The sequence below is a fragment of the Pygoscelis adeliae genome, unplaced genomic scaffold, assembly GCF_000699105.1.
Source record: "Pygoscelis adeliae isolate BGI_AS28 unplaced genomic scaffold, ASM69910v1 Scaffold117, whole genome shotgun sequence".
NCBI classification, from domain to species: domain Eukaryota; kingdom Metazoa; phylum Chordata; class Aves; order Sphenisciformes; family Spheniscidae; genus Pygoscelis; species Pygoscelis adeliae.
In genome coordinates this window covers 3444121-3463136 of record NW_008825270.1, presented here as the reverse complement: position 1 = coordinate 3463136, position 19016 = coordinate 3444121, and positions in this window count along the sequence as shown.

Genomic DNA, 19016 nt, shown 5'->3' with positions numbered 1-19016 from the left:
GCTGCCTTCCTCTGGGGCGCCCGCCCGGGGCTCCACGCGGTACCCCGCTCACCGCCTGCTGCCCTGCTTTGGGGCCAGCCTCTCGCTTGGCTGATACATCCCGTTTATACTCACTCCTCAAACCAAATAACACATTTTCCACTCCCCATCGGAGCTAAGCTCCTGTCGGCCCCTCTCACCTGTTAGGCCTTGGCTGCTACCTCATCCTCTCCAGCTGTCATCGATTCATCTTGCTCTACTTACACAGGTAGCCCAGGTGCTGCTTTTGGGTCCCTTGCCCTGACTCGCTGTATTTGCTGTGTCACCCACTTCACGTGAGTCCCTCCCTTTGTGGCCCATCAAGTAGGTACGTACACACCTTAATATTTAAGGCCGCTCACAGCTCGTCTGTTCCTGCGAATGCAAGCTGTGACTCTCTGACAAGTGAAAGCAAGCCCGATGACCCACTCAAAGATTTTTCCGATGGGCAGTTTTGCTGCCCTAGTGAACTCTGTAAACATCAGCAGGGCTGCCGCATTGTTCCCCATCCAAACCCCATTAAGCTCTTGTTTGCCCCAGTGATTACAGCAATGTGATGGTGGTGAGGTGCTGGTGTGCTGTGGCTCCTGTTTACTCTGCTGACCAGTGTCATTGCATTTTTTCCCTGGGCTTCCCCGTTTTCCGTAGCGTATCCGCTTTGCACAGCAGGCAGCAAGCTCACAGTGCCGACTCCTTGCTCCTGGCATGTGGCATAACTAACCATATAGGATCCTGCCTCTTCTCTCCTGGCAGAACAGAAATAAAAATAATAGCGATAAGGCAATCTAATAGTAACAACACTGTGATCCTCTTCAAGTCCTCATTTCAAAGATACCAAAACCAAATCAGGCAAGCCAATCCTAAAACGAGGGAAAGTCAGGAGGTCCCTCATCCTTCTGAGGAGCAGCATTCCTTGCTTTCATGGTTTCCGCTGTCCTGGCAGGAGGAGGAACAGCAAGCTCATGCAGCTCAAGGCGCCAGTCCTCATTCCTGGAGGCAGCAAAAACCAGTTTGGCCTTTGTACTGAGGTGTACAATGGCCACCTTACTCTGTCCTTACAAGATGCCTCTCAACCATCTTTCTGTGCCTGCAGGGTGATTCCTCACTATGCCACCAGACTTTGAAGAAAAGATTTTTAAAGGTCCTTTTTCTGTGCTGTGCTTTATTTGTTGCATGCATTTGGTCTTAATTCTTGCATTCAGAGCCCCATCCAGTTCAAACCTTTCCCTGCAGCTCCCCTTCTCTTCCTCTGGTGCCGGGATTAAACACATCCTTCTCCCCTTTTGCAGCAGTGGTGCTCAGCAGCCTTCCCACTAGCCTGTATATTATCCTGCAGACATCTTACGTTGTTGACAGGATGAGCATGTGGCCGTGTAATGGGCGAACACAGGCCACATAACAAGTCCTCCTTCATGCATCTTGGATAGCATGAGACAGGAGGAGCCGTGGGAGGGGGCTGCACCTGGGGAGCAGGTGCCACTTGCTGAGTGCCACACAGATTGCATGCAGCACCCCAGGCTGCGAGCCCTCCTCTGTGCCACCAGCAGGTAACTGCAGCCTCATCAAGCTGCAGCTGGCATGTGGGCTCGGCCAGGGAGAGGTGGTTGAAATGCAGGTGCTGAAGCAGAACTGGGACAATAAGGTGGAAGTGAAATGACTCACTCTGTAAAGGGGCTTTTGTAGGTGTGGTCTTGTCACCTCTATTTCTGCAGCTGTCCACAGCAATACCAGGCTATCCATGGCCTGCAAACTGCCTAATAAACCTAACTTCACTCAGGCTCCTCTCTCTTATGAAAAGAGTTGTAAGGTCAGTTGTTAGTGTCTAAGATGAGGACAGAATTATGCATCAGAATTATTTGGGGCGGTATCTGAAAACTCATTTACAACCAGTCTTGGGGACTACGTGTCCCTCTGGAAATGAGTAGCACTCCAGCATCTCTTTTCAAGCAAAATTAACCTTCAGTAAAAACACTCCTATTCTCAAACAGAATATTGAAAGTACTTTCTCGTTCCCCTTTCATAGAATCATAGAATTATTAAGGTTGGAAAAGACCTCTAAGATCATCGAGTCCAACTCTCTCTCTCTCTCTCTCTCTCTCTGTAATAGGCTTTGTCTTTAATTTAAACATCTGGTCAGGCTTATGCCTATACTCTGTAAGCCAGAATGCTTACCTATAAAGATGCAAGGCTCTGTGGGGCAGGTGAAGTAGTGTCTGCCTGTTCTTATATTCAGCCTTTCTCATCTGTGCACTGACAGAGTATCCAAGCCTACAGGTACTGAGCATGTAGCTTGTTTCTGATTCTTACAAAAAGTGTCCTACTTTGAGGAAGGAAGCCTGGGCTCAAAATATTCCCCCTGAGGATTAGTGCAAAGGCTGTTTCTTAAAGAAAATGGGTTTAAAATAAAAAGTGATTACAAGGTGCAGTGCAAATGGATTGTGTACGTGCCAGCAGCCCCAGTGCCTGAATGAATTTGTGTCAATGGCTTTGAGAATGGGACACATGTCAGCAAGGGCCGTGTGGAGGTATATATGCATCAGTGATTGCACGTATAACTGGCTATGCTTCAGTGCCACTCGGATATGAATCAGTGAGCCTGTAGAAAAGCATTAAGTCCATACCAGTGCATTTGCTGAGAACAGGGGATAGATTTTAAAAGAGAGCTTGCAAAGAGCCTGAATTTTATTAGAAAGTGTGAAGTGAATCATGCTCTTCTGAGGGCTTGCAACAGGGACTTGGCAACAGAGGAGAAAGATCTGCAGAGATGTTGCAGCTGAGCTGTGCACAGATGGTAAACTAAAAGCCCAAGTATAAACAGCATCTTTTACAATGTACACAGTAGGCTGGATTCTCAGCTAGTGATTAGACAAAAGTGCTTGTAAGAAAACACGCAGGCTGGAGAAACACACCATTATGTGGCGTGTCAGGCCGAAGACCGAATACCATTTCAAAGGCAGCCAGAGACCAGCCAACAGGTCATTCAGCCAAGCAATCTGTTTTTGCCTTGGGCCATCTTCATTTCAAACACAACCACCATTCCCTGTCAAATGAATACTTTCTTTTTAGAAGGAATTAATCTCTTTACCCAATCAAGTCACGGCCCATTCTGTGGATAAACACGGGAAGTCTGCACACGAGTCCGGTTCCCCGGGACGCAGCCTCTTACGGGTCCTGATTCATTTGTACACAAGGTCTGTCTCCTTCAGACACAAGGGACTACTAATGCCCTGCACAGAGCTGGCTGTGCTGCACCTTCACGGCTGTTTGCAGCCTTGCTCTGGGTTGTGAGAAGCTGCACAGTCCTCAGAGCCCCACTGCTTTGCAATGAAAAACAGGTACTGCATGGGTGGCTACTAATTACGGGTGGCTGCTAATGATGGAGAGAGCTGCAGCCCCCTCATTCTCTGTTGGTAAAACCATGCCTGGCTGGGTAGGAGCCATTCTGGAACAGTGGGATGCAAGCAAGCGAGTTCTCACCATTTTATGTACAGGCAGCGCTTTGCATCTCTCTGTGAAGCAACGATGGAAGGCCTCAGGGCTGTTCTGCAGCAAGCTGCAGAGTGGAAGGGACCAAACTGCTTTTCTCTAGTCTCAGAGGATCTCTGAGAAGAACGAGTCTGAGGTTCAGCTGGCACAGGTTGCTGCCCAGTGTTACATATATCAGAAGCAGGAAATTAGTCCTTGGCATTAGGGAGAATGGAGAAAGAGGAAGACACATGTGGATTTATAAATATTGCATATTTCTTTCCCTCAAAATGTCTTTGAATTGGCCACACATTATTGTGACTCTAAGAGGGGAAGGATTTCTGTGTGGACAGGGCCAAAACATTGAGGGGTTCAGGTGATACAGTGATGAGTGCTGTAATTATCAATACAAACTGCCTAACTTTAAAAAAAAAGTTCTTTCAAAATTGCTTTGATAAGGAGGAAAGACTTCAAAAACAGAGCAAAGAATTGCTGTATTTTTACTGTTTAAATTCCAAGTTAAAAAAAAATGATCAAACAACTTACAGTTCACAGTGTCTGTTTAATAACATGGTATAAAATAGATAGAATGCAAAGTATGATTTAAAATTACAGATTTTATCAAGTCTAATTTGACAGAAGTGCTTTCATGGCACTATAAGTGGAATCCTCTTTTATTTGCCAAAAGCTGTGATTTACTAGCAGATTAATCATATACAAAGAATAATAGAGTGAACAGCAATAAAAGTGCCGTGGTTGCTGGTGCTTGCAGGGCAAGGGGAGACATTTTAGCTTACATTAGGAAAAACAATGTTTATCAAAAGGTATGTTTTTAAAGTAGTTTGGGTTTTTTTCAGGACATTATTTTTACTAATTCTGAGTTTTATGACTTCGAAGTGAACGTCAGCTTTAGGAAACTGAATTAATTTTCCTGATGACCAGTTGCCCCCCCCTGGCTGAAGTGAGAAATGCAGGCAATTGAAATTTTCCAGCAGACGTTAGACTTGGAGAAGCCAAAGGGAAACTGTTCTGCCAGAAGCACCACGTAACTGAGAAGCAGATTCCTCTGTCGCTTGGTTATTTTGGACCCTGGTAGGGGTCACTCACAGCTGACTATTAGAGGTGACTGCACTCCCAAACTAGGTATTTTGCAGGAAAAGATTGCTCTCCCCTTGACTGGCGCTGGAAAATGCAGCACACAGGGATGTGTCTTCCTAGGCACTAACTTCTGAACTCTAAGCTTTTGTGATCCATTGGGCATTAGCAAGTATGGGAGCATGTGCCCCCATGAGTTGGATGTCTATCTGACCTTTGGGATGGGAAATTTGCTGGAACAAATCATCAAGATTTACCATCATGTGCTTTCCAGAATTTCTCCCTTTTTTTAAATCCTCATAGAAACAAATCTCAAAAGGTCTTCCACAGAGTGTGAGCAGGTCACAGACATCTCTGGATTGAGAAGAGACCATGACTTTTGCCATGGGCTTGCTCGTTTGAGGCAGATAAGACAGAAAATGCCAGATGAGTTTCAAAAAAGCATCCCAGTCACTAAGGAGCTCTTGCTTGTGCTGCTGAGCTCTGTTCAGTACCTGGGCATGCCTGGGCTAACAACATCCATAGTGTGACTTTGTGGAACTTGGTAGAGCTAGGACTTAACCCAATTTTACAGTCCTCTTTGTGCCTTTTGCAGTCATCTTTGGCAACCAGACACTAATTCCAAAGAGGTAGCATTCAGGCTCAGTCCTTTTAAACATGTGTAGATATGGATGAACACCTGAAGAACTTGGTCTTACTCCTGAGGCTTCCATACTAGACACCAAAATCTTTCTTCTTCCTCTGACACAGAAGCATTCTGTTTCTTCCAGTGTGCTCTCTCCCCTTGAAGATACAAGGCGTCTTGTTTGTGCCTTTTGCAGGAGAGATCTTACCTTGAATCACAATCTCCTGTTCAGAAGGCAACAAGAATATCCACCATTCCTCCAGAAACCAAGTAGGGTCTTGTTTCTAAAGGTAGCCTGCTGCACAATAGGTTCCACTTACAACCTTGTTTTGATCTGGTACTTACAGATTGCAGTGATATTCCGGGTTTTATGTCCAGCTTTGCATTGGGAGGTTATGAAATGCCAAAGCACCATGAGATCCCTCCCCTCCCACAGGATTTGAGCTATTTTGCGTAATATCTTTCCATAACAGTGTTTCTGAGATTAGGCTGCCCAGATGAGTATATGCGTTTTTCTGCATAGTAGGAAGAAGGAGCCAGAGCGCTGTTAATAAGACTACTTTCCTCCGAAGATCATAACTTGAATGCAAAGTTGCATGGATCTGCCCTTGTCTTTCAAAATGGAAGAACAGAATTGGCACCAAACACAGGCACATCTGGGCAGATCTCCTGTGTGATTCACTCCTGGCTCCCAGGTTGACCTGGACCAGCTTTGTCTGTGATACAAGGCTGAATAAGTGTGTTTAAATACAGTGTTATTTAATACTTTAAATAAGTGTGTTTAAATACATCTGTTTCTTGACAGTTCTTTTAACTGTCTGTTACCTTGGATTGAGAGGAATGAACATTACCCAGCAATGGGGAAAGCTTCCCTGTTCATCGGCATTGGGGGTGTGCCTGGACAGATGCTGTTGCTTAGGCAGTATTAATTCCACACCCCACAGCCCCGGAGACTGGTGAGAAGTCATCCCTTTCAGTCCAGTTAACATAAACACTTTAGAAAATCCAAGGAAGGAGAACCCAGTTCAAGGTCTGCCAAGGTAAATGAAAGCACTCAGGAGCTGGCACTGGCAGGCTGGGTATTTTCTCAGGGAAATGTGTGCAACGCTGGCATGATTTACCTGAAGGAGCAAGGCGAGTGGAACAAACAATCCTATGACACTAATACTTCTTACATAAGCTCAGATCCACAAAAGCATTTAGAGACTTAATTCCCTTCAATTTCATTTATCAAGGCATCCAAGTACCTCCTTGCTATGTAGAGCCAATTTTAAATCTTGCATTGAAAGAAGTCTCTTTTCCACCTTTTCCTCCCTGCTCTTTCTCACCCAGATGCATGTTCCAATGCCCACATGGGCAGTGAGGTGCCCAGTGCTCCCCTGCATCAACTGTTTATGCACGTAACGCTGCAGTGAACTGCATGTAGGAATTAAATCCTGGAGGTCCGCTGATGACCTGCAACCGGTCATGTGCCTTTCTTCCACTTGGTGTCTCTCTTTAGTCTCAGATCTGGGGCTGGATCTCCAGTAGTGCTCTTCTGGGGACGATTACTTATTATTTGCATCATAGAAGTACCCCAAAGTTTCAGTGGGGCACCATGACTCCATACTGATTAGCAATGTAAAGACCTCACAAAATGTGAGACTCCCTTTTCCTCCCCTCTCGGCTTTATAGTTTTGCTGTATGCTCCCCATCAGTTTTAAATGTGTTTAGGAAATTCAAATGTTTATTTTTGGTTGCTGGTTTTTTTCATGAAAGTAACATATTCATTGTCCAACTTGATCTAATTCGTGTTACAGAGAGCTAGGGCTGGTTTAACCCACCCTCTAACAAGTGCTAGAGATGTTTACAGGCATGCAAGTGAAACACAAAGTGTTGCTTTACTGAATTCACAAAATAGCATTTTTTTAAAGGGATAATTTCAAAATACCATCAAATAAAAGCACAGTCTTTGCCCTTGTGCACAAACGGAGAAGATGAGGGAAAATTTAAAAAAACCTCTACAATATTTCTAATCCTTCTTCATACTGTAGTGGAAACGTTTCGGGGGGGGGAGGGGGAGAAGGTGATATAAGTCTTTTTGCACCAGAACCCGACTTCTTTATGGTAAATAAGACTGACTTGATAGGGAATCCATAAGCTTGGCTTCCTTTTTGATTTTTGTGTAGTGCAAGCCAGTTTTTCAATGACAAAAGCTACACTGGAACTCTCTGCTTTGAAAGACTTCAGATATTTGCTGCTACACATGGAAAACACTGTGGCTTATAGCATAAATGCCTTAATGTGCTTGATTCACTCCTGTTTCTGGGCCTTTTCTGTTTTGCCAGTTTCTCTGAGATTAAATCTCTGAGAGAAAGTGGTCCAAATCTAATGTGTTTGGCAGTCCCCTCAAATAAAAGCTCCTTTCTCCAAAGACCTCTTGGTATCTTGCTTAATTCTGACCCGGAGACCTAGAGACTAGACTCTCAGCTAGTATAAACGAGGGGAGTATACCACATAACAGCAGCTGAGGATCTGGAAAATAGTATCTACCAATAACTTCTTACTTCATGTGGGTTCTACCCAAATAATTCACTAGCCCTCCTGTGGGAGAACAAAGCACTGTATGTTTCCTTTTACGAGCTGTTTTGCACATAAATGCTCTTTGCAGTCCTAGTGCATCTCCACTGAAACCAGTGACAGCAAGTTTGCAAAATCCGTGTGCAGCTTATTTTTAAATCCTTTCAAAATCACAGAGAGATGTTCATCAGATTGCAGAGCCCCAACACAAAATAACTGCAAAGTATGCCAGCATTTTCTTAGAGCAGATGCTGAGATAACATTTCATCCTTTTGGTGTGCCTGCGTGGGATGAGCGGGACATCCTGGACTTTCATGGCTGTGGGATACTGAGTTTGGAGAGGATGGACGTGCCATATAGCGGCTGCTCGTCCCGACTGCTTGGACAATCTCATCCCAAATTCTTAACGGGATCTTCATTTCTCTCTGGAAAGTGGAAAATTAAGCATTGCAGAGTCTTATCTGAGAATCTTAAGCTGTCCATCTTTTCTATACAGCACCATGCTGGAAGGTCTCTATATCAGGCTCCCTCTGGTTAGCAGGATTTGCCACAACCAATGTTTCTAACAGACGATCGATTAGGGTTTGTCCAGTGTCGCTTGCACTGACCCAGGAAAAGGGGCTTCTGCCACTTGCTGTGAGTGAAGGTTTCACTCTCCAGAAGCTTTTCTCCCTCTTCCACTTGCAAGACTTTCCCCCCCATGCCCCATTTCACTCCTACCCTTTTGGGCTGCCCTCAGCAGCTCCTTTCAATCCTTGGTGCAGGGGTGCCGCAGGGGTGGCAGCACTGCAGAGGAGGCTCCGGAGCAGCTATAAACAACTCTTTAACTCTCCTCTTCATGCCAAAAACTGACTAAGGCTGCTATGAAAAGGATGTTAGATGTGGGAAAGCAATTTGCAACCCTCAGGATCCTGCTTGCCACCAGCAGAGGTTCCCCAGTGAGAAGAAGAAGGCAGAGAGGCATACGCCATGCTGTCTCTAGACACCCTCCACCAAGCCGGCACTGAGCAATCCCATACATCAGGCCAATATCAAATGCAACCACAGAGGAGGCTTTCCCTTATCTTTCAGGACAATTACCAAGCTATACATCACTTGAGCAGTCTGGGAACTATGGGAGATTGTGGTTTCTGGTAAAATGGGAAAATCTTTTCATGGTTAGCACTGGCAATGAAATTTGTATCCCACCTCCATCTGGGCTGAGCCACGGGTGATCGTTCTCTGAGAGATGAGCTTCTCTCGATGTCAAAGGGCAAGGAAATAAATAACTATGCGTGAATGTGTGTTTCAAGGAAAAATCATGCTTTTTTCCCGTCTCCCCCCTCGCCCCTCATTTTGCCTCAGAGAAGTTACGGGTTTCCTCAGGTCCTCAGAGAGGTTGAAAACTGTGCAAAATGTGCTTCAGGAAAGTGATTGCTCAAAGCGAATCAGTTTCCAGGGTCTGCTCACCATCTGTGCGCCTTTAGGAGATTGTCACACTTTCGGCTGGCTTCATCCATCTCTCTAATTCCTTAGTTACAGTCAAAACAGTTTTAAAAGGGTTTGGTTCCCACAGTGGGAAAGTAACTGGGACGCTGCCTGCTAGCATCACTTCACCCGAGAGCAGCTGACACCTCATGGAATACTTTGAAAAGCAAATTTCTCTTCTCAGTCAGTTCTGCTGAGGTAGCTTCCACTCAGAGAATTTCTCTGCTCCCTTCTGCTTCTGTATTTGTAAGGCCATTTGCATGAGAAGGGGATCCTGCTTTCCTGGAAGGATGTGCTGCTTCTGGTGAAGTCACAAGCATCTGTGGCATTGGTTCACCCACCCTGAACAATCTGGACTGGTTGATTTTCAGGCAGAAGGATTCTGATATGATGAGCCATGGCTTTCTGGTCTGGCATGTTTTGAATTATTATTCCGCCTCTGTTACATTTTTCACAGAAGTGCCCCAAGCCACTGACAGACTCTGTTTAGCAATAAAGAAATAATCGTCTCTGCAGCAGCTAATAGGATGCCAACAAAGATGCTATGTGGCTGAGTCATCTTCGTGTTGCAAAAGTGCTGCCCAGCTAGCCACCCTACAAGATTTAACAGGCCCAGACTTTTCAGCTGGGATAATTCATCTCTTGCAGTTTCTCAATAAGCTTCAGTAACTAGAAGGGTGAAAAAAAGAGCCCCTTTCATTGCAGAAGACAACTGATGGTCTCACCACCTAAGGTGCTGACTGTCCCAATATGTATCTTCATTAAATGTGGCAGCCAGTGAGGATGCTTGGGAAAAAAGCAGTCCTTTCATTGTCTGAGAGCTCGGAGAATGATCCCATAGCACCCAGTCATCTGTTGCTCAGACTGTTGGCCAATAGCTGGATTTCTAGTGCAGTTCATGGCAGCTAAAAGAGCCCTGGTAAGTCCAGCTCAGCTGCCATTGTTTCACAAAGTCTCTCACATAGTTTGGACTGTGTTGGAGACTGGATGGATGATGCTTGAGGCTTGATTTTGAACACTTGTGTCACATTGCTAGAAATCTCTGCATTCCTTTGGGGGTCAGCATGCTGGTCTTGGGCACTGAGGCAGTTTTGCACTCCACCGCAGATACCATACGGTATGGATTCAACCATCCCACACACCTGACCCAGCCATTGGGTAGGATTAGAGAGAGAGAGAGAGAGGGAGAGTACTCTGTTGTGAGTAAATGTCTTTTGCTTCTCTGAGGTGCCCTAGAAAGCTTAGGAGGACAAAAGGCTGCTGGTTTCCCTGGTCCTCCTTGGAGGAACAAAAATAAGTGCTGCTCTGCTGGTTTGTTTGTTTTCTTTCAGACACCTTATGGATCTGCCAGGGTCAAGAGGGACTTGGAAATTGATAACCTTTAGGTTTTAGGTTCTGTTATAAGTCAACAGAAAGCTAGAGATGGAAAAACCCAAAAGAGCCAGCAGAGATTCAGAAAATCTCTGGAAGTGAAGTTGAGGAGTTTGGTCACTTGTAAGATTTGGACAAGGGAAGTGTGGGGGGATGCAGCAGCTGTTTGGCTTCCAGGAGCTGCTTTCCTCTGAACATGGAGTGGTTGAGAGCTGCTCTTATTCAGGACTTCAGTCCTGGCTACTTTTTAACACTCAGCACAATGTGAAATGTCGAGACTACGGTTTTGAGTGCCAGCTCAGTGTTCCCAGAGCCCAAGCACTGGAACCTGGGCTTTATGCAGACTATGGGCCTTCACATGTTACCGCAAACCATACTAAGACACTTTGGCCATGCATCAACCATCCAGGTGCCACTGAACGTACAGAGCTGGCTTGTATTGCTGTGTCCTGATTAGTGTAACACAGAAAGCACCGGCCTGCATGAAATCAAAGTTTGGCTATTACCGTCAGTAATAGGAAGTATGGTTAGCAGATCGAAGAGATTTCAGAGGGACCCAAGGAAGGGAATATACTCAAAAGGTTTCAAAGTGCTAAAATGCTCCAGAAATCAAGGAGCCCAACATCATGAAGACCTGGGAAAAGGCAGGTCCCAAAGATGTAACAGGAAATACAAAGCAAAGGGGGAAGGATGCATAGCTGACCAGAGGAGCTGGTAAAGAAAGGACAAATGGGTCTGCTGATAGCTAGACTTTTCCAATCTGCGATCTCAAGATAGAAACTGTGAGGAAGAGGAAAGAGTATGAAGTAAAATGAAAGATGCTGACAGGGTGCTTGAAAAAGGGTGATGAAATTATGTTAGAGATTTCTAAAGAAATTCCATTTGCAGAAAGCAATCAGGTTCATTGTTGCTGCTGGGAATAAAATTTACCCATCCCAGTATTTATAGATATCTATTCTTTGAATGCACAATGGCAATTATACCCACTGAGTACTCTGAGCGCAATGAGCTAAATTCTGTTCTCATTTCCACCAGCAGAAAAAATGAGTTAATTGGCAGAAATCAGTGACTGCCATGATCCCAGCTCCTCTAAAGGATCTAGGCATCTGTCTCCTCTTTAGGGACCTTTCATTAACATTAATGGGAAGTATGTGTCTAAAGAGGAGTTAGATATCTGAATGATCCAGGGGGATCTGGACCTGGTTTAGAAAGAGAGAGGAAGCAGGGGCCCAAAGTTCAGTTTACTATGAATGAACAATTACACCTTAATACTTGCCTACTCTCTAGAGGGATACTTGCATCCACCCTGCTGATGAGCAGCACCAGCTCTCTGCTGCTTCTATGTCATGAGCAGGAACGGGTGTCTCCACGGCTTTTTTTGCCCCTTCTCATCTATCCACCTCTTGCTGCAGCATGAAAGCTGTTTGACTTTGCTTTTGTTGGACCATCTATCTACGCTAGATCCATCCTAGCAGGGCAGAGTTGCTGTTGTCTCACTTTAAGTTCAGTGAGGCTCTCTGCATCCCACTCAGGAGTGAATTGTCCAGGTTAACTGGGGCTTTCCTCACTCACCTCTCCTGTGGCATCATTTATAGACTGGCTTTTTAGATGTGAGATCAAAAAGCAGCTACCAAGCTGTGTCCAGATCTTGAACCCTTGTGTCACCTATTAGTAACTAAGGCCGCTACCGCGAGTTTTGGACACAACTGAAAGGAAAGGCAGCATGTTGTGTCCTGTGGTTGAACACACCACCGTGCTCAAGGCAGATTGGGTCCTTTCTAAGCAGCAGCAGTAGGCACCTTACCCCTTCTGCTCTAAGGGTGACTTCGTGACCAGGAGCAGGGAAGGGGCTGCTTTCCAGTGGCCTCAGGGGACAGCCTGCTTCATCCTGGCAGTGCAGAGGTCCAAGTGGACGTTTATAACATGGCTCCCCACAAGGGATTTATGGCTTGGCTCTGCACTGTGGCAAGCTGCTAAATACTCAAAGTATGGTACAAATTGGTTGGAGGAGAGGCACAGAGCCAGAGCTCCATGAGCAACACACAGGAGGTCTTGCTGACTTATGATGTGTGTGGCAAAATGATGGCTGCGGAGGCTGCTACCATAAATGTGGGTATCACATGTGTTGCTCTAGTAGATGCAGCATCACGTACACATTAACGCAAGGGCTCTTAAAATGGTATTCTGTGAGCACAGGGTTGTTTCCTCTGCAAAAGAGGCCATGTCTCTTCTCCATTACCAGAAAAAATGAGTACATCCCTCCATTCCTATTTCACTTTGCCCTGCTATGCACTAAGACAAAACAAAAAGAGAGTGAAGAGGGAGGTAGTAAAGAAGAAAAATAAGGGCTTACACTTCCATCATTCAAGCAATTTGGATGTTGCAGCCTCACCTGGACCTTGAAGCACACTCTGGACCCTAGCTGAAGGCCACCCACTTTTGGTATGTTTGCAAATGGCTACCGGTCCTTTGGGCTGAGGAGGGAACGCCACCTACGTTACTTCCTAAATTCCCACCTCTGGCCTGAGGATTGGTGTGCCACAGCAACACAAGGCCTAGCAGGGCTTGGGCAGGCTTCTAGCCTCGTTTCAATGTGTGCTGAGGGGCTCTGGTGATGGGGGGGAAGGTTCTGGTTAAGATCCCGTTGAGAGCTGAGCATTACCAGAGGTCATCACTGCTGATGGCTCTTGCCTGTGTGAGAGGAGCGCCTTGGTTTTCATCCAAGCCTTAGACTCAACAGCGCTGAACCCATCACCACATCTGCTTGTGCAGCTGCACAGCCCCTCACTGGCAGGCTCGGTGGAGAGCATAGTGCTGAAATATGGTGCAAAGACTGATGACACAGTGTCTTTTGCGGAGATAAAGGGAGGCTGATCCCTTTCATCACTGCTTAAGCAATTGTTTCAGATGTCTTTGCCTTGTGTTTGTTCTGGTCAGGGTGGAAGCTGGGGGCCCTGGCGGCTGCAGGACAACCTTTGCCAGAAGGTACAGCTGCCTGTGGGGGCATGGGCAGTTCCCACTCCCGCTTTGCTGGAGGGCAGCACCACACTGGGGCGTCTCCATCTGCCTTGGCCCCATTAGAAACGCCTGGTGCGCTGGGACGTCCCTGCTCTGGTCCGCTGGGGTGTCTTGTGAAAAGAAGGGCTCTTCAGAAAGGTTTCTAATTCTGGCTTAGGAGCAAAATGCAGCACAAACCAGCGACACTCACTCCCATCTGACCCCCGCTGTGGTCTTTTTCCTAAATGGAGGCCCGGGCCCGCTGTTCCCCTGCATGCAGTATGGCAGCCAGGAGCGTGGCTGCAGAACATCAAAGTTAATTAGCATCCAAAAGCAAATAAATCAATCACTACGTTCCCAGACCCCTTAGAAAATCTCATTATTGGGAACCGACCCAGGCAGGGACTCCCAGGAAGAACTACAGAGAAAGAGATTCTCCAAAGCTGTAATTTTTAAGGTTGTACCACTTGGAGAATAATTATAACCAGCAAAACAATGTTCACATCTCACATTAATATAAAGTAATGACTGCATGCCTGTAGCCAGCTAACCACAGAACCGAGAAAAGACTGTCAACTCTTCTGTCCTGCCATAATACAAAGCATCTTGGAAATGCTAACAGCCGCTGCATGCCAGCCTCTTGTCATCCCTCCTTCTTAAAGACACAGACCGAGGGCTGCTTCGGCCTCCAAATGCCACTTGTACAGGAGATATTGTCACCGATGAGTTTCCATCTAAACTAGAAATGAAAACTACTATGTTTATAATTTTCAGTGAAGCAGAACTTTAAGATCACTTCCGACATATAAAAAAGTTTTTGTTTCAGAAAAATACTGTTTCCAGTTTTGGAAATGTGTCAAATTTCAAAAAACCATCTTGTCTTCCTTCCTTTCTATGTTATATTTGCTATCCCTTTTACACTAGTTCCGAGTGTGTCTCTAGCATGTGTTTATGGTGATGTGCAATGAAGTAGTGGAAACAAGAAGAACATACAGATAAATAAAATGAAATAAGATAAAATAAACCAAATCAAATAGTATTTTTGAAACTAGCACAATTTCTATAGCTGGAAAAAATTCTAATATAAAGTATTTTTCTGTGGGAATTTTCACCAAAATCAATGCAATTTCAGCACTTTCCTCCAAAATTATTGGAAAGTCTTTCATATATCCAACCAAAAATCTTCTGAGATGAGCCTCAACAGAAGAGTCTTCATGGAAATTTAGATCAGGGTTGGACCTTAACTTGAAAGGCATTTGGGTCTAGTGCAGCTAGACTGTAAGATCCTTGAGACAGGGACTGTGTTTTTAATTCTGTACCAGTGATTATCCTTGAGCCATGAAAGAGACCATGAGGCAAATAATAAATACCAGTATGTTCACTGTATATAGTGAATATAGTGAGTTTTTTTCTGGCAAAGCCTCAGGGGGGAGGCATATTGAAGCAGGTCAGCCCTGGGGAGGGCTGTGCTGCCCTGGCCCCTGGCTCTGTGCTGACCGCCCAGGCTGTCCCATGGGGGTAAAGCTGGTGATTGAGGCCTGACCCAGAGCCAGCAGATTTTGATGCTGAATTTAAAAAGCAATTCAAAAAGCACATTAAGTATTATGCTTTTTCCTTGGCAATCCTGATCTCTAGAAGAAGAATGGGCCACATATAAGTACAACCTGGTCCTCAACATTGTATCAATATTTATGACTCTTTATTTGCAAAAAAAAAAAAGAAAAAGAAAAAGAAAAAGAAAAGGAAAAAGAAAAAGAAAAAGAAAAAAGAAAAGGAAAAGAAAAAGAAAAAAGAAAAAGAAAAAGAAAAAAGAAAAGGAAAAGAAAAAGAAAAAAGAAAAGGAAAAGAAAAAGAAAAAAAAGGAAAAGAAAAAGAAAAAAAGAAAAAAGAACATGTTGCAGGATTAAATAATAAAACAATGAAAGTGAAAATCAGAAATCAGGGAGTGTGAAATCATCTCCCTTTAGACAGAGATGAAAAGTGAATAAAATATGGCAAGAGCGTTCTGGAGATCAGGATCCAGAGAGGACACCTTTATTGCTGCTAACATATATCGAAGGGATTGTTACAAGATCATCTGCGATTAGAAGAAGATTTCTGCAAGTCAGTCTGAGCACTCCCATGAGTATGGTTTAGAGGCAGTCCTTATTCTTGGTAGTGGAGGAGGTTCAGGTCACCAACTTCATCTGTCAGATTAATTAGCTGTCTTAACCAAAGTGTTCAGGAGGTCACACTATTTTGTCAGCAAATTCTTCTGCAGTGGCTTGTTTTGACTCTCTTGGGGAGATATTTCAGGGGTGGTGTGGTCCACTTATGCTTCGGCACCCAGGTTCTCATGCAGGGTTTTGGAAGGTTCCCTTTCGTTCTCCCTCTTGTCTGTTGTGCTTTTAAGGTTATCAGGAGGATTAGTAAAACAGTTGCTTAGTGGCTGTTGATGGCTGTTGATGCTTAAACTAACTAAATAACAAAAGAAAGGAAAAGTCAAAGGGATGTTGAGGGCAGAGATCACGGCAAGATCCATGAAGTCAGCAGAGCCTGCAAGGATTTGTGAAAGATTAGAGCACCTTCACTGTGGTTTCAATGGACTAAAGTAAATAAAAAATTATATCAACAGCATGGGTGCAAGGTTTTGCAAATGACGTTCTGCAAAACAGACAAATCAGCAATGATGGGCGCAGCAGAAAATTAATTAATCCCCAGCCAAGAGTGTGGCACGGGAGCCAGATACGGAGGAAAGAAGAGGACCCTCTTCTAAGATTACTTGGAAACCTGAAAGTGTCCTTCTTTCTTCCCCAGGAGCTTAAACACTGACTAGACACCTGCTTTACCTCCTCATAAGGAGGAGCTGGGAGGTCCTTGTGTGCCTCCTGACGTCTAGGGACCCAAGCCCTGACCTGAGGGGAGGCCAGTCAGCGTCTTGAACTGCGTGGACGGGAGTGTCCCACTTGGCAGCCACTGAGGACATTCTTTGGCTCATCTGCAGAGCTTAACACCGGAGGCATTCATGCCATACTGGGGGGAGAGACCTCACTTCAATCCCTCTGCATCCTCCAAACAGCCCAAACTTGCCTCATGTCCCAGTGCAAAGCTGTCACCACCGGGCACAGGGAGGGAACAGCTTACTCCTGTGCCGCTCTGCTGGCATCCCCCAAGAGACCGAGTGGAGGGATCTGAAGGGGAAAAAGTGGCCTGAGAAATTGTATTCTCACTCTGTGTCACTGGGAGGCCACCCCTGGAGGTCTGTCAGCAGCTGACATATTTAGGATAATCTTTATGCTTCTGCAGTCCGGTCCAGGGTTGAAAAGCAAAATACAGAAGGTGTCATCAGCTCCCAGCTGGAGCCTCACCTTCTTCGCTGGGGACGACTGCAGCAAAGCATGGACTCCAGCCCTAATTTGCAGGATGAAGCCACCAGTTGCTTTGCAGAAAACAGCAGAGTTTCTGCATGTCCTATGCCTTCACGGCACTGGGCAATAGGCAGTGAATCTCATTTATCTTCCAAGAATCTCAGAAAGCCTGGCAACTGCCCCAACACCATCTCGCTCCAGCTGAGAACTAAGGAATTTTGCCGCAAGACCCATCAGAAACCCACTTGAGCTTTCCAAGCCTGTTGTTCCCTTGGGGCGGGGGAGGCGGGGAGAGAGGCTTGTGTTGATTAATATTAGAAGAAACTCCCCTGAAAGAATGATAGATCATGGCTTGGTGACTCCAGAATCTTTTCTTGTTTCTTTCTTTGATGGGAGGAGGGGGAACTGGAAACAAAAGGCCTAGGAAGGGGGGAATGGAGGGAGGGGTGTGTTTTGAAATCTGCTTCCTTTTGGCCACGCTTGAACTTCCAAGAGCCTGGCTTTGACTGACATCCCTAGGAAATGGGAGAGAAAACTCCATGCTGAGCCAGCTCTCGGCCCAGCGGAGTAAGGAGGAGGCATCTGGCTCCAAGGAGCTGAAATAGATGCCTTTAATGTGTCTGTCATCCAGCATCACAGAGGTGCACTTGGGTTTTTCAGCTGGAGTGCTCCGTTCCTGCAGGCTTCCAGGGTCTCTTCGTCCCCCTCCAGGGTCCAGTTACCTGGGCACTGCATCTGCACTTGCCTGGATGGCTCCAGATGGAGCAATGGAGGAAGCCTGGAGACAGACCTGCCACATGTGTTCATGGCTAGTGAGAAGGGAATGCAGCCACCTTTGCAAAACCTGGCTTTGCTCATCCCTGTGATCCTCTTTGCTGGTGTAGGAGGGACTGCAGAGAACCATGACTGCCACCCAGAGCATTTCAGAGACATCCAGTTTTGGGGCCCAGGGAGGAAATGCGTTAATAAGGGTAGCACCCATGTGATGCAGCTGCCCCCTGCCTGCAGCCCCAAGGAGCCAAACTCTGGCACATATATGGGGCATATGACAGAACAGAGCATCACAGGAAAAAATGGGAAAACAGCCCTGAGAAGGGAGATCTGCTGCTCGTGTTGCATGGAGCTGGGATGGGAAGGTGGGAAGAGAGTCAGGGAGAAGTTGGGGGAAAAGTCTAAGTGTCAGCATTATGGAGCTTGCAAACTGCTGGAGAGACTACAGAGGCATTTGCAGGATGGTTGTGCCAGGGTGGATGTTCAGAACAACGTCTGGGAGCACTGTAATTCTGGCTGTCTCCAGAGAAGCTGGGGTGATGCCTCTTGGGTGGGCACTCACAGAAAACCCACCTGATATTTGCGAGGGGGTCCACAGCTTTAAAAACACCTTTTTGCCTTCTAATGACCCTCACATCCATCACCCTGGACACATCATTGACATTGTGTTTGCCCTTATGGCCAAGCCAAGTGCTGTTCTCTGTGTTAGATCTTATGTTGGATACAAGCTAAGGACATGAGCTCTCTCCCAACACCTAGGAGCTTCTAAAAGGCTTTTGCCCCCCGTCTCTAGTTTTCCATGTCCAAGCACACGAATTTCTCAGCAGAGGACTTTCGAGGTTCCTCCCAGCAGAACTCAAAGCCTGCTGCCTTTTACTGCGTGTTGAAACGTTTTGTTGTTTGCATTGGCTTTTGCTAACTAGCTGTTTTTTCTGAAAGGAGGAATAGAGGAGTTCCCATGTTTCTTTTACCACTGAGATCTCATTCCATTATTTTATACTCATTGCTAGGATATAGGAGGTCAGGCAATGGATCTGTCTATCGACAAGTTTGGTGATGTGCCCATTCCTACAGGTAGGTACTTTCCCAAGGCTCACCCTAAGCAGTATGCTCTAGCAAACCATTAACACAGAACATAGAATCATAGAATCATAGAATCATTAAGGTTGGAAGAGACCTCCAAGATCATCGAGTCCAACCATCAACCCAACACCACCGTGCCCACTAAACCATGTCCCTAAGCGCCTCATCTACCCGTCTTTTAAATACTTCCAGGGATGGTGACTCAACCACTTCCCTGG